Source organism: Mustela putorius, unplaced genomic scaffold (assembly GCF_011764305.1).
Source record: "Mustela putorius furo isolate JIRA1106 unplaced genomic scaffold, ASM1176430v1.1 tig00000174_pilon_pilon_pilon, whole genome shotgun sequence".
Classification (NCBI taxonomy): domain Eukaryota; kingdom Metazoa; phylum Chordata; class Mammalia; order Carnivora; family Mustelidae; genus Mustela; species Mustela putorius.
Genome location: NW_025421304.1, coordinates 22712207 through 22727693, shown reverse-complemented (window position 1 = coordinate 22727693; position 15487 = coordinate 22712207).

Genomic DNA, 15487 nt, shown 5'->3' with positions numbered 1-15487 from the left:
ACCTATTAGACCCTGGGACTTGGCAACAACTTTTAATTTAATTTTTTTTCCTTGTTCAAGTTTTTGACCTTAAAGCAGGGCATTGGTTCTACTTCTACTTTCAATCTTCCCCTGCCCTCAGTGGAGCTTTTTCTTTGGACCATGTTTGCCTTTCAGTATGTTTCTATAGTGTAGAGTGATAATTTTCTCCTTTTACTTCTTTTTTATTTTTTTATTTTTTATTTTTTATAAACATATTTTTATCCCCAGGGGTACAGGTCTGTGAATCGCCAGGTTTACACACTTCATAGCACTCACCAAAGCACATACCCTCCCCAATGTGCATAACCCCACCCCCCTTTTCTTAACCCCCCCTCCCTCCAGCAACCCTCAGTTTGTTTTGTGAGATTAAGAGTCACTTAGGTTTGTCTCTCTCCCAATCCCACCTTGTTTCATTGATTCTTCTCCTACCCACTTAAGCCCCCTGTTGCATCACCACATCCTCATATCAGGGAGATCATATGATAGCTGTCTTTCTTTGATTGACTTATTTCACTAAGCATGATACCCTCTAGTTCCATCCACGTTGTCGCAAATGGCAAGATTTCATTTCTTTTGATGGCTGCATAGTATTCCATTGTGTATATATACCACCTCTTCTTTATCCATTCATCTGTTGATGGACATCTCGGTTCTTTCCATAGTTTGGCTATTGTAGACATTGCTGCTATAAACATCCGGGTGCACATGCCCCTTTGGATCACTACGTTTGTATCTTTAGGGTAAATACCTAGTAGTGCAATTGCTGGGTCATAGGGTAGCTCTATTTTCAACATTTTGAGGAACCTCCATGCTGTTTTCCAGAGTGGTTGCACCAGCTTGCATTCCCACCTACAGTGTAGGGGAGGTCCCCTTTCTCCGCCTCCTCGCCAGCATCTGTCATTTCCTGACTTGTTAATTTTAGCCATTCTGACTGGTGTGAGGTAGTATCTCATTGTGGTTTTTATTTGTATTTCCCTGATGCCGAGTGATATGGAGCACTTTTTCATGTGTCCATCTATGTCTTCTTTGCAGAAATGTTTGTTTATGTCTTCTGCCCATTTCTTGATTGGATTATTTGTTCTTTGGGTGTAGAGTTTGCTAAGTTCTTTATAGATTTTGGACACTAGCCCTTTATCTCATATGTCGTTTGCAAATATCTTCTCCCATTCTGTCAGTTGTCTTTTGGTTTTGTTCACTGCTTCCTTTGCTGTGCAAAAGCTTTTGATTTTGATGAAATCCCAATAGTTCATTTTTGCCCTTGCTTCCCTTGCCTTTGGCGATGTTCCTAGAAAGATGTTGCTGAGGCTTAGGTCGAAGATGTTGCTTCCTGTGTTCTCCTCAAGGGTTTTGATGGATTCCTTTCTCACATTGAGGTCCTTCATCCATTTTGAGTCTCTTTTTGTGTGTGGTGTAGGGAAATGGTCCAATTTCATTTTTCTGCATGTGGCTGTCCAATTTTCCCAACACCATTTATTAAAGAGGCTGTCTTTTTTCCATTGGACATTCTTTCCTGCTTTGTCAAAGATTAGTTGACCATAGAGTTGAGGGTATATTTCTGGGCTCTCTATTCTGTTCCATTGATCTATGTGTCTGTTTTTGTGCCAGTACCATGCTGTCTTGATGATGACTGTTTTGTAATAGAGCTTGAAGTCCGGAATTGTGATGCACCAACTTTGGCTTTCTTTTTCAATATTCCCTTGGCTATTCAAGGTCTTTTCTGGTTCCATATAAATTTTAGGGTTATTTGTTCCATTTCTTTGAAGAAAATGGATGGTATTTTGATAGAAATTGCATTAAATGTGTAAATTGCTTTAGGTAGCATAGACATTTTCACAATATTTATTCTTCCAATCCAGGAGCATGGAACAGTTTTCCATTTCTTTGTGTCTTCCTCAATTTCTATCATGAGTACTTTATAGTTTTCTAAGTATAGATTCTTAGCCTCTTTGGTTAGGTTTATTCCTAGGTATCTTATTGTTTTGGGTGCAATTGTAAATGGGATTGACTCCTTGATTTCTCTTTCTTCTGTCTTGTTGTTGGTGTAGAGAAATGCAATTGATTTCTGTGCATTGATTTTATATCCTGACACTTTACTGAATTCCTGTGCAGGTTCTAGCAGTTTTGGAGTGGAGTCTTTGGGGTTTTCCACATATAGTATCATCTGTAAAGAGTGATAGTCTGACTTCTTCTTTGCTGATTTGGATGCCTTTAATTTCCTTTTGTTGTCTAATTGCTGAGCTAGGACTTCTAGTACTATGTTGAATAGCAGTGGTGATAGTGGGCGTCGCTGCTATGTTCCTGACCTTAGCAGAAAAGCTTTCAGTTTTTCTCCATTGAGAATGATATTTGTGGTGGGTTTTTCATAGATGGCTTTGATGATAATGAGGTATGTGCCCTCTATCCCTGCACTTTGAAGAGTTTTGATCATGAAGGGATGCTGTGCTTTGTCAAATGCTTTTTCAGCATCTATTGAGAGTATCATATGGTTCTTGTTCTTTCTTTTATTAATGTATTGTATCACATTGATTGATTTGAGGATGTTGAACCAACCTTGCAGCCCTGGAATAAATCCCACTTGGTTGTGGTGAATAATCCTTTTAACGTACTGTTGAATCCTATTGGCTAGTATTTTAGTGAGAATTTTCACATCTTTGTTCATCAAGGATATTGGTCTGTAGTCCTCTTTTTTGATGGGATCCCTGTCTGGTTTTGGGATCAAGGTGATGCTGGCCTCATAAAATGAGTTTGGAAGTGTTCCTTCCATTTCTATTTTTTGGAACAGTTTCAGGAGAATAGGAATTAGTTCTTCTTTAAATGTTTGGTAGAATTCTCCTGGGAAGCCATCTGGCCCTGGACTTTTGTTTGTTTGGAGATTTTTGATGACTGTTTCAATCTCCTTATTGTTTATGGGTCTGTTCAGACTTTTCTATTTCTCCCTGGTTCAGTGTGGTAGTTTATATGTCTCTAGGAATGCATCCATTTCTCCCAGATTGACAAATTTGTTGGCATAGAGTTGCTCATAGTATGTTCTTTTAATTGTCTGTATTTCTTTGGTGTTAGTTGTGATCTCTCCTCTTTCATTCATGATTTTATTTATTTGGATCCTTTCTCTTTTCTTTTTGATAAGTCTGGCCAGGTGGTTATCAATCTTATTAATTCTTTCAAAGAACCAGCTCCTAGTTTCGTTGATTTGTTCTATTGTTTTTTTGGTTTCTATTTCATTGATTTCTGCTCTGATCTTTATGGTTTCTCTTCTCCTGCTGGGTTTAGGGTTTCTTTCTTGTTCTTTCTCCAGCTCCTTTAGGTGTAGGGTTAGGTTGTGTACCTGGGACCATTCTTGTTTCTTGAGAAAGGCTTATACTGCTATATATTTTCCTCTCAGGACTGCCTTTGCTGTGTCCCACAGATTTTGAACTGTTGTGTTTTCATTATCATTTGTTTCCATGAATTTTTTTTCATTTCTTCTTTAATTTCCTGTTTGACCCATTCATTCTTTAGAAGGATGCTGTTTGGTCTCCATGTATTTGGGTTCTTTAAATTTCCTCTTTTGAGTGAGTTCTAGCTTCAGAGCATTGTGTTCTGAAAATATGCAGGGAATGATCCCAATCTTTTGATACCAGTTGAGGCCTGATTTAGGACTGAGGATGTGATCTATTCTGGAGAATGTTCCATGTGCACTAGAGAAGAATGTGTATTCTGTTGCTTTGGGATGAAATGTTCTGAATATATCTGTGATGTCCATCTGGTCCAGTGTGTCATTTAAGGCCTTTATCTCCTTGCTGATCTTTTGCTTAGATGATCTGTCCATTTCAGTGTCCATTTCACTGAGTGTTAAAGTCCCCTACTATTATTCTATTATTGTTGATGTGTTTCTTTGATTTTGTTTTTTATTGGTTTATATAGTTGGCTGCTCCCACGTTAGGGGCATAGACATTTAAAATTGTTAGATCTTCTTGTTGGACAGATTTGTGCATTGATTTTATATCCTGTCACTTTACTGAATTTTGAGTATGATATAGTGTCCTTCCTCATCTCTTATTATAGTCCTTGGCTTAAAATCTAATTGATCTGATATAAGGATTGCCACTCCTGCTTTCTTCTGATGTACATTAGCATGGTAAATTGTTTTCCACCCCCTCACTTTAAATCTGGAGGTGTCTTCAGTTTTAAAATGAGTTTCTTGGAGGCAACATATAGATGGGTTTTGTTTTTTTATCCATTCTGATACCCTGTATCTTTTGATTGGGGCATTTAGCCCATTAACATTCAGGGTAACTATTGAGAGATATGAATTTAGTGCCATTGTATTGCCTATAAGGTGACTGTTACTGTATATTGTCTCTATTCCTTTCTGATCTACTACTTTTAGGCTCTCTCTTTGCTTAGAGGACCCCTTTCCATATTTCCTGTAGAGCTGGTTTAGTTTTTGCAAATTCTTTCAGTTTTTGTTTGTCCTGGAAACTTTTAATCCCTCCTTCTATTTTCAATGATAGCCTAGCTGGATATAGTATTCTTGGCTGCATGTTTTTCTCCTTTAGTGCTCTGAATATATCATGCCAGCTCTTTCTGGCCTGCCAGGTCTCTGTGGATAAGTCTGCTACCAATCTAATATTTTTACTATTATATGTTACAGACTTTTTTTCCCAGGCTCCTTTCAGGATTTTCTCTTTGTCACTAAGACTTGTAAATTTTACTATTAGGTGACGGGGTGTGGACCTACTCTTATTGATTTTGAGGGGGGTTTTCTGCACCTCCTGGACTTTGATGCTTGTTCTCTTTGCCATATTGGGGAAATTCTCTCCAATATACCTTCTGCTCCTCTCTCTCTTTCTTCTTCTTCTGGAATCCCAATTATTCTAATGTTGTTTCATCTTATGGTGTCACTTATCTTTCAAATTCTGCCCTCGTGGTTCAGTAGCTGTTTGTCCCTCTTTTGCTCAGCTTCTTTATTCTCTGTCATTTGGTCTTCTATATTGCTAATTCTTTCTTTGCCTCATTTATCCTAGCAGTGAGAGCCTCCATTTTTGATTGCACCTCATTAATAGCTTTTTTGATTTCAACTTGGTTAGATTTTAGTTCTTTTATTTCTCCAGAAAGGGCTTTTATATCTCTCGAGAGGGTTTCTCTAATATCTTCCATGCCTTTTTCGAGCCCAGCTAGAACCTTGAGAATCGTCATTCTGAACTCTAGATCTGACATATTACCAATGTCTGTGTTGATTAGATCACTCGCCTTCGGTACTGCCTCTTGTTCTTTTTTTGTGGTGGATTTTTCCGCCTTGCCATTTTGTCCAGATAAGAGTATATGAAAGAGCTAGTAAAATACTAAAAGGGTGGCAACAACCCCAGGCAACTATGCTTTAACCAAATCAGAAGAGATCCCAAATCATGAGGGAGGAGAAAGTGAGTAAAAAGAGGTTCAGAAAGAAAAAAAAAAAGAAAGAAAGAAAATTAAAAAAGAAAACGAATAAAGAAAAAATATAAAAAAGAAAAAATATATATATTAGATAAACTAGTTTAAAAACATTATAAAAAGTTAAAAAAATTAGCAGAAGAAGAGACAAAAATTGAAAAAGAAGAAAAAATTAAATTAACTGCAAGACTAGAGAATCATGGGGAGAAAGCCAGGGATTTCGTGCTTTGCTTTCTCCTCCTCTGGAAGTCCACTGCTCTCCTTGGTATTGAAACTGCACTCCTTGGTAGGTGAACTTGGTCCTGGCTGGATTTCTCATTGATCTTCTGGTGGAGGGGCCTGTTGTAGTGATTCTCAGGTGTCTTTGCTCCAGGTGACATTTCACCACCCTTACCAGGGGCCGGGCTGAGTAATCCGCTCGGATTCGTTTTCAGGAGCTTTTGTCCCCTGAGCACTTTCCGTAGAGTTCCGGAGGATGGGAATGAAAATGGCAGCCTCCCAGTCTCCTGCCCTGAGGAGCGGAGAGCTCAGGGCCCCCCTCCTCAGTGCGCCCTCAGAGAACAGCGCCCAATTACTCCCGTCTTCCTGGCCTCTGGATGTGCTCCGAGCTCACTGAGCCTGCTACTAGTTCAAGGTAACTCCGAGCTGAGAGCTCACTCCTCGGCTCTGTCTCTGTAGCCGGCTTCCCCATTCTAATACATGTAACCTCTGCAACATTCAGACACCCCTGATCCTTCTGTGATCCTGCAGGACCTGAGGCCACGCTGACCCCGTGTGGGATTCACCCTGGTTTAGCCTCTGGAGCGATGTCCCTCAGCAGAACAGACTTTTAAAAGTCCCGATTTTTGTTCCGTTGCTCCGCCGCTTGCCAGCAGCCGGCCCCACCCCACACACCCCCTGCGGTCTATCTTCCCATCGCTTTGGATTCACTTCTCTTCCAGTCCTACCTTTCAGAAAGTGGTTGATTTTCTGTTTCTAGAGTTGCTGTTCTTCTTTTCTTCGATCTCCCATCGGATTTGTAGGTGTTTGCAGTCTTTAGATAAGCGATCTAGCTGATCTCCTGCTAGCTGAAGTAGCCTCAGCCTGCTACTTCTCTACCATCTTGACTCCTTCCCCCTCTCCTTTTACTTCTTACACTTATCTTCCCAAAATAGTGTCTTCCCATAAATAAGCTTTTTTGAGGGGGGAAAGGGGGTAAACCCTTTGGCAGTTGGTTTTTAATGTTAAAGAAATCTTTTCATTTTGCATTGGAGTTTCCCAATTCTATCTGTATTCAATGATGCTAAGTCCAACTTTGCATGTGAAATAAATGTACACATCCAGATGTTTTACTATCTCATTCTTTTTGGTAACTCAGTATGATACTTAAGTGTCTGTCATCTGTTGGTTGTCTTTGCTATCAGCCTTCCTTTGATCTTATTTTAAATTCTTTTTTTAATTAACTTTTTACTATGATATATACTGGTGACTGTGACTGGTGCTATTGATGTTCACCTCAAAAGATAATTAATCACTAGAGCAGTAGTGTTTTGATCTGATTTTAACTCTTGAGCAATATAACAGATTAATGGTAGGCAATATTACAGATTTAAGGTGAAAAATAAAATAGATTTAATAGTTCAAATTTTGATATCTTTTTTGGTTTCCTTTTTTGTAAAGAAAATAAGGTGATTTTTTTTGTTTGTTTGAAATAAAACACAGGTACACCCCCCCCCCCGCATGCCTAGTCTTTCCCCTGTTTCTGCCTGGTGTTGGGACTGCTGCTTGCGAGCAGGAGAGGCTAGACTTTCTCGGGGCCTTTAGAAGAAAATAGAGCATTCACTGTCTGTAGGCATTTCCTTAGAGCCAGAGAGGGAGGGCATGGGAAATGGAGCTTGGCTTTGGTAGGTAAAAAATTAAAATTAAAGTAACTCAACTCACATGCTTACTATACAAATGGGGGCCAAGAATTACCTATTGTTGCAGGTACCTCCAAGTTGGAACCATCTCCGGCATTTAGACTCAGGGTTCTGATACAGCCCATGGCCCTCCCAGTTCCCTGAATCCTGAGATGGGGGATAGGGCAGGAAACAAGAACTCTCAGGCAATCTCCTCCCCCATGATTTAAAAAAAATCCTAGAAAAGCACCCAAAGCTTAAAACTTTGCTGAAGCTTGTTTAAATAGTTTACCAATTTCTAATTGGATACTCTGTGTGTGTATGTTTTTTAATTACTGAGTTTTAGAAGTTATGTATTTTGGACAAAAGTCTTATATTGCATAAATCTTTTATAGATAGATAGAGAGATATACATATAAATAATTTCTCACATTTTATGGTGTGTCTTTTCACTTTTAATTACAGTGCTTTGAACAGTCCTTAAAAGTGTTTTGAAAAGGGAGCTGAGATTTTTAATTTTTGATAAATTCCAGTTTATCAAATTGCTGTTTTATGTATGGTACTTTTCTTGTTACATACTAAGAAATCTTATATCATGCAAATTCTACAATATTTTTTCCAGTATTTCTTTTATTTTTATAATATTAGGTTTTATCTGTATGTCTTAATGATCTATTTTTCAATATTTTTGCATGTGGATATCTAGCAAAATTTGTTGGAAAAAACTATTCTGTTTTGAATGAAATATATTCATACTGTTGTCAAAATCATTTAGCCATATAAGTATTGATCTATTTCTGGATTCTGTTTTTCCATTAATTCCTTTGTCTGTCTTTTAATGCCAATACTGTATTGTCTTAATTACTATTGCTTTATAACATTCCTTGAAATCACTTAGGGTTACTCACTCAACTTTGTTCTTTTTCAAGTTTGTTTCCATATTCTACTTTCTACATTTACATTTGAATATTAGATCAACTGATTACATTTTACCAAAAAAAATTTTCTTTTGCTTAATAACATTTTGATTGTGATTGTACTGAATCCATAGACCAATATGGGGAAATCAACCTCTTAATAACCAATGACTATGATCTAGCTTACTACATATTTAAGTTTTCCTAAATATTTTTGGTACTATTATTTGCTCTAATATCTACTCTGTATGATGTTAATACAATCTCTCAAACTTACTTTTGATTAGTGTTAGCATGTAATATGTATGTATATATATGTATATCTAATTACTTTAACTTTTTTCTGCCCTTACATTTAAAGTTACTTTCTTTTAGGCAGCATATAGTTGGTTCTTCCTTTTTTTTAATTCAATCTGACTCTCTCTTTCTTTCAAATGAGATTTTCAGACTATTTACATGTAAGTGATTGCTGATACAAGAGGTTTAAAACTGTTAACTGGCTATTTGTTCCTATTTGTCCAGTATGTTCTTTGTCATTTTGCTTTTCTTTATGTCTTCTTTTGGATTAAGTTAGATGTTTATGAGTCCCTTTAATTTATTTTATTGGTTTCCTAGCTATAATTCTTTGTTCTGTTAACTTTGTGGTTGCTTAAATTTTATAGCATGCATTTTTAATGCATACTGCATATTATCAGAGATTACTTTTCCATGATACTGTACTACTTCATTTAAAGTATTAAATTTTTCAATAATACACCCCCATTACTCTTTTCTTGGCCTTTGTGTTGTCATGACTTTAGTTCTTCAAATATACTTTAGTATTTCTCTTATATTTCTATATTTCATTTCTTTTATTACATTTTTATTTTAGCACTGCATTGTTTTTATTTTTGTTTACACTATTAATTATCTTGTAAATAGATTTAAATAACAAAAAACGTTCTATATATTTACCTATGTCTTTTATTTCCTTTGCTCTTCATTCTTTGCATAAGTCCGTATTTCCTTGTTGCATAATTTTCCTTTTGGCTGGAAGCCTCTCTTCAAAATTTGCTGTAGTGCAGAAGAACTCTAGTTTGCACATGTGTGAAAAAGTCTTTATTTCACCTTTCTTTTTTGAAACAGATTTCTGTGGGTGTAGAAGTCTAGATTGACAGTTCTTTCTTTCATTATTTTCCATATTTGAAAGATGTTTCTTCTTTTCCTTCTCATCTGCATTGTTTCCAGACTGATATTTGCTACCATCCTTATCTTTGAGGTCTTTCTTCTCTAGTTTCATCTGAAACTTCACATTATTACTGGCCTTGAGCAATTTGATGACATTGTGCCTTAAGAGTAGTTTTCTCCATGTTTCTTTGTTGAGCTTCTTATATCTGTGGATTTATAGTTTTCATCAAGTTAGAAGTTTTTGAGGACAATAATTTTTTTCTGTCCTTCCTCTGCAGTTACACATATATTGGACCACTTGAAATTGTTCTACCTCTCATCAGTGGTCTAGTCTTTTTTTTTTTTTTTAATTTCTTTTTTCTCTTTAGATAATTTGTTTTGCTTTGTCTTCATGTTTGTTATTTTTTTTTCCCCTCTGGATATCTAATTTGCTGTAATTCTCCCACAATGTTTTGTTTGTTTTACTTTGGACATCATAATTTTCTTCTCTATAAGTTGACTTTGGGTCACTGTTATATTTCCCAGCACATCCACTGAAACTCTTAAAATACTTAGAACAAAATGTGCATATGTGTCTATTTCTCATTACTCAATTAAAGAGGACTGTGATGTTTTCATATCAGAAATGAATACCTATTATTCATTACCGGAAAAAACATAATCACAGATGAGAAGAATTCATCAAGCAAGCCCTGTTTAGATAAATGCAGCAAATTATTCATCTTTCACTGAAGCTCAATCTGCTTTTTTCTTCTGATTGGTAAGACCTCATATTACAAAAGTAACTATAAATGTGAATCAGAACTTTCTCTGAAAAGAAAAAAAAAGAAAAGCCAATTAAACCCCTCCCTCTGTTTCTGGGTAGACACACTTTGAAATATATTTGTTTGTCTAAAACGGCAACCAGTAAGAAGTAATGTATTTTTCTGACATTTTATTCTTTACAAACTCCTACATAATATTAAAGTTTCATGAGAATAATTCCCATCAAAACCTATACAAAGATATTTTCACTTTGGTTATGACTTGGAGGCTGAACTTTGTGGACAGCATCAGTGGACTCTCTTGTCTTTTGGTTAGGTAAGAGTTAGACCAAATAGATGTATATAGAGACTTTTAGAGAGCAGGAGAGTAAGATTAGGACACTTAATTTTCTCTTTCTTCCCTGCCAGTTTGCAGTGGGTTGGATGATCCATTTCCTTATGGCCACAGATTCAGGAATCCTTTTCCATGCTGATCTCTCCAGTTTCTGTCAACTACTCTCTCCACTTTTTCTTTGAACCTTCAGTAATGAACTAGTCCATTCCTTTTTCTAACACCCTAACACTGGGGTGCTTCACCATCACCCTCCTGTATTGATTTCCCCCAACCCTGCTCATGTTTTAGAAATAATTCCTATATTAAACTCTCATAATTATTTAGCTTGAGTTCCTGATTATCTGTTTCATATTTAGGTGTTGACAGATACAGTATCTTCATAGAAAGAGTAAGGAAGTTTAGATTTTTGTCTCCTAAGTCATTTTATGAAGGAGGAACCTGAGACAAAGTGCATGTCATAATCTTTAATATAACATATCATTTTTTTCTCCTAAATAACAATAATATCTACTAATTGTTTTTATAGTTATTAAAGTCACATAACTATAAATCATCCAGAAAGAGCCCTACCGAGAATAAAATGGAGTTTCAAAGAGGTTGACTTCCTCAGAATCAAATGAAGGTGGTCAGAAGAGAACTGGGGTTAGGACTGGTCACTTGAGCTTATGGTCTTTGTGCTATATGAACACAATAATAGAGCTAATGGAATAAATAGGATCAAGTCAATAGGATTGGGTGTTTGAAGTTTGAGGTATCCAAGAAGATGTGAATTTATGAAATCCATAATACCATTATTCCCACTTGAGGATGTGGTTCAGTCCATTGAAGTCTAAATTGTTTAATAAGTTGGGACAAATGACATCCTTAATTATAATTTTTGAAACTCTGAATTCAGTGTTTTCCTAATTAATTCATCATTCATTAAATATCAATTCATCATTCTTCATTCATTAAGTATCAGTTGATCATCTATTCTATGTGGGGATCCTGGTAGGGAGAGTTAATACAAGGGTAAAAAGATATGTACTTTCATGGCCTTTGGAGGTAATAGCCTAATCAGGGAAATGGACATTTAAAAAGGAAATCACAGTATAATTTTATAAATGCTATGAAAGAATCACAAGATGCCATAGAAATATTAATCATGGACACTTAAACCAATTTTTGGTGGACAAAGAAGACTCTCTGGAGAATTTTATAAGTAAATAGTATGAAATGCAATTTGAATTAGCTGTAGGGTTTCTCAACTTTACTATTGCCATCTGGACCACATGATTCATTGTTGGTGGGAGTGAAATGGGGTTCTGTCCTGTGTATTGTAGTGTGTTTAACAGAAACCCTGACTTCTTCATACCAGATGCCAGTAATATTACCAAGTATAAAAATGAAAAATTTCTCCAGACATTGTCCAATGTTCTAGGGAAGGCAAAATGCCTAAAGTTAAGAAAGAAAGAGACATAGGATCAAGAATGCTAGAGAATGTAGTTTGAATAATGTCCACTAAAGATACCAGGTTCTGATCCCTGGAACCTGTGTGAGAGTTTTTTGGTAAAGTTTGGAAGGTGGGATTAAATTAAAGTTATTTGGTAAAGTTTGAAGATGGGATTAAATCAAGGATACTGAGATGAGATTATCCTAGATTATATGGGTGGGTCCTAAATTTTGTCACACTGTGTCCTTATAAGTCCTTGTAAGAGAGATTCAGGGTTGGCCGGGGGAGGGAGATGACACACATGCAGAAGAGGAAAAGACCATGTGAAGGTGGAAGCAGAGATTGGTACAGTGCAGCCCCAACCAAAGTAACACCATCAATCACCAAAGGTGAAAGAGACAGAGAAGAAATTCTCCCTTATATAAATTCTCCCAGGGTAGCCCTGTTGACACCTTGACTACAACGCAGTGAAACAGAAAATTCTGGTCTCCCGAACTGTATTAGAGTAAATGTCTATTGTTTCAGTCAACAAATGTGTAATAATTTGCTACTGCAACCACATATGACAAATACATAGACAATTTAGGCAGATAAAATATATAAAATGAGAAAAACATCAGTAATAGAGATTATTAAATATGCATAATAAAATGTGGGGTGTGTGTGTGTGTGTGTGTGTGTGTATACAGGCAGTCAAGGAGTATGTGTGTAAAGGAATAAAACAGGCAAATCAAACCATGTAAGTCCAAGCTTACACCAAAGAGCCCTCAGTGTAGCCCCATCACTAGTTTTAGCTATGGGAATAAACAAGAACCTGATAATGCCAACAAAGCATTTATTTCTAGGGATGCAGTAGCAAATTGATTCAAGGGGGTACCTTAAGATACTGGGTTTTTTCTGTCAGTACTGAAAGCTAGAAGCATGAAATAAAGGTGTGAGGAGGGTCATGCTCACTTAGAAAGGTGGAGGACAAAATCCTTCCTTGCCTCTTCCTAGTTTCAGATGCTTATTAACGATCATTGGCATCCCTGGTCTGTAGGTGTATCATACCAGCTTCTTCATCTGTCCACACATGACTTTCCCTCTGTGTGTCTCTGTCTCTGGGTGTCTAAACCTCCCTTTCTTTTTAAAAATACCTGTCACTGGATTTAGGGCCCAAATGGCTTAGACCAAAGAAGAATTGAGACTGGGGTATGCATTTGTGGTTGTTGAGATAATTCTGGAAAGGAGTATTGGAGGCCTAACCTACTGAATGACCATGAATTCTGAGATGACTAGACAGGTTCAAAAATATTTGGAAGCTCAACTCCACATAATTGGAATTCCTTTTATATAGTATAAAGATGGGGCTCCTGGGTGGCTCAGTTGGTTAAAGCCTCTGCCTTAGGCTTAAGTCATGGTCCCAGGGTCCTGGGATCGAGCCCTGCATCGGGCTCTCTGCTCAGTGGGGAGCCTGCTTCCTTTCCTCTCTCTACCTGCCTCTCTGCTTACTTGTGATCTGTCTGTCAAATAAATAAAATCTTAAAAAAATATATATATATATATTTTTTTAAGATATATACCTTTATACTATATATATATATATATATATAGTATAAAGATAAAGGCAAGTCTTTGGCTTTGGGAATTATGAGGATGTTGGCTGTCTTTATTTAGATGGATTTGAGGAGAAACAATAGTTTTTTGGAGATGTTGAGTTAGTTTTCTTTTTTGAACTTAGAGTTTTTGTGACCCCTGCTTGTGAGATGCCTTGATAGACAAATTAGGTATTCTGTATTTGCAGTCTATGTGCAAGTGATGTATTTGGGAGATACTCATCCTAGAGAAGGCTACTGAAGTAAGGGAAAAGAAAATGTAATCATAGGTAGAAGATTGAAATGGTGGAACATCAAAACATGGGGAACCTCAGTATTCAGATCATCCACTTTACAATTAAGGACAGAGATGCCCTAGTCAGGAAGTTCCTCTTTTCACTTGGATGGAGTGGGAAATCTTTACCAAAGACAAAGATTATGGGGGTGAGAGTAGGGATACTAAAGCTGGATAAATCTGGTCTGAATAGGTAGGTGCACATGATGGTTCTGGAAAAAAACAGAGGTCTAAGCAGCAGACAATGATTCTAGGATCTTGCTAGCCTTCATTTGCCATAATGTGTTTCAAATATGGATACTGTGCTGAGTCTAGATTCAGAGAAAATAAAAGAATAGGAAGTAAATGAGATAGCTACATCAGGGTGAGGATGAACAAGTAGTTGGGGACACCTGAACTTTTACCTAGAACTCTATTCACTGAAATTTGATGTGCTGCAGTAATAGACCAGCTAGAGAGAAATGTGTCAGTAGGTCATCTCAGATTGAATGATCACAAGCAGAATTGGAAGAATAGGCATTTTGACGTTGTTTACTCTGAACAGTCTCTGTAATGAAGAGTCTTTCTCCATTTTTTTTTTTTTTAAATAAGTTGGATGTTTGACTGCTGGCAACTTTTAAACCTTTTTGCCCCATGTCCTATATCTGGACAGGCTGCTTAGAAATCCTGAGTTCTCCTTTGGCAAAAACAGGCAAGTCAAACCATGCAAGTCCCAGCTTACTCAAAGAGCTCTCAGTCCAGCCTCACTGAACCACAATAAAAACTCTTACCAATCTCATTTTCTTTTATCTGTTTGAGAGGCCTACCTATTCCACCCAAGGACCTCAGTTGGATAAGTAATAAACTCATACCCCCATTCGGTGTGTCTGTGGCATCACTGGTGTCTCTGAACCAAATTTTGCGTAAGGGATTCATCTGCCTCTGTAAGTGATCCATACCAGTGTCTTTAGTACAGACTGCCCTGCTTTTCTTGGAACAACCTTAATTAACTAGCCAATTAGAGATGCCTTTTCGGAAAGGCAAGTTTTTTGAGTTAGCTCTCCAAAGACTTAGCAATGCCTAGGCAAGAAGTGGATTACAGTTTTCTCTCTCTGGCAACAAAACAATATACACTTCACTACAGCACTTATTTTCAGAGTCTTAGCTATTGTATCATGCCTGAGCAAGGAGACTTAGACCCTTTGATGGATCTGTGTTACATTATATGCAGTAGAAAATCCCTTTCTTGTCACATTTAGATCATCAGTCTTTTTTATGCGGTTAATGGTAACACAGGGATATTTTGCCATGTTCTATTAAGCAAGAGAAAATAAATCCATTGCAAAGATAGGGACTTACTGCTACTTCAATTCTAGTTGCTTCAGTGTCTTCCGAAGTATTCATTTTTTAGGTCAGTGCAGGGTCCCACAAAGGCTTTTGTAGATGTATATGAAGGCAGTGGCTTCCCAGGAAACATGGTTCCATGGTCCTGTTAATGTATGTGACTTTTCAAGCTTAAATTTTGCCATGTTTATTTTCCTCTTCACTTGTCCATAGTGTCTCTCATTTAATTTAGACTGTTCAATTATCATCAATTCCAGGCAATCTATTGTTTAATTGGATGGATTTCAATTGCAAATTAAGACTGCTGATTTCAACCAAGAAGCTAATTTAAACCTGACAACAGGTTTGTTAAAAAAAAAAAAAATCAGGAA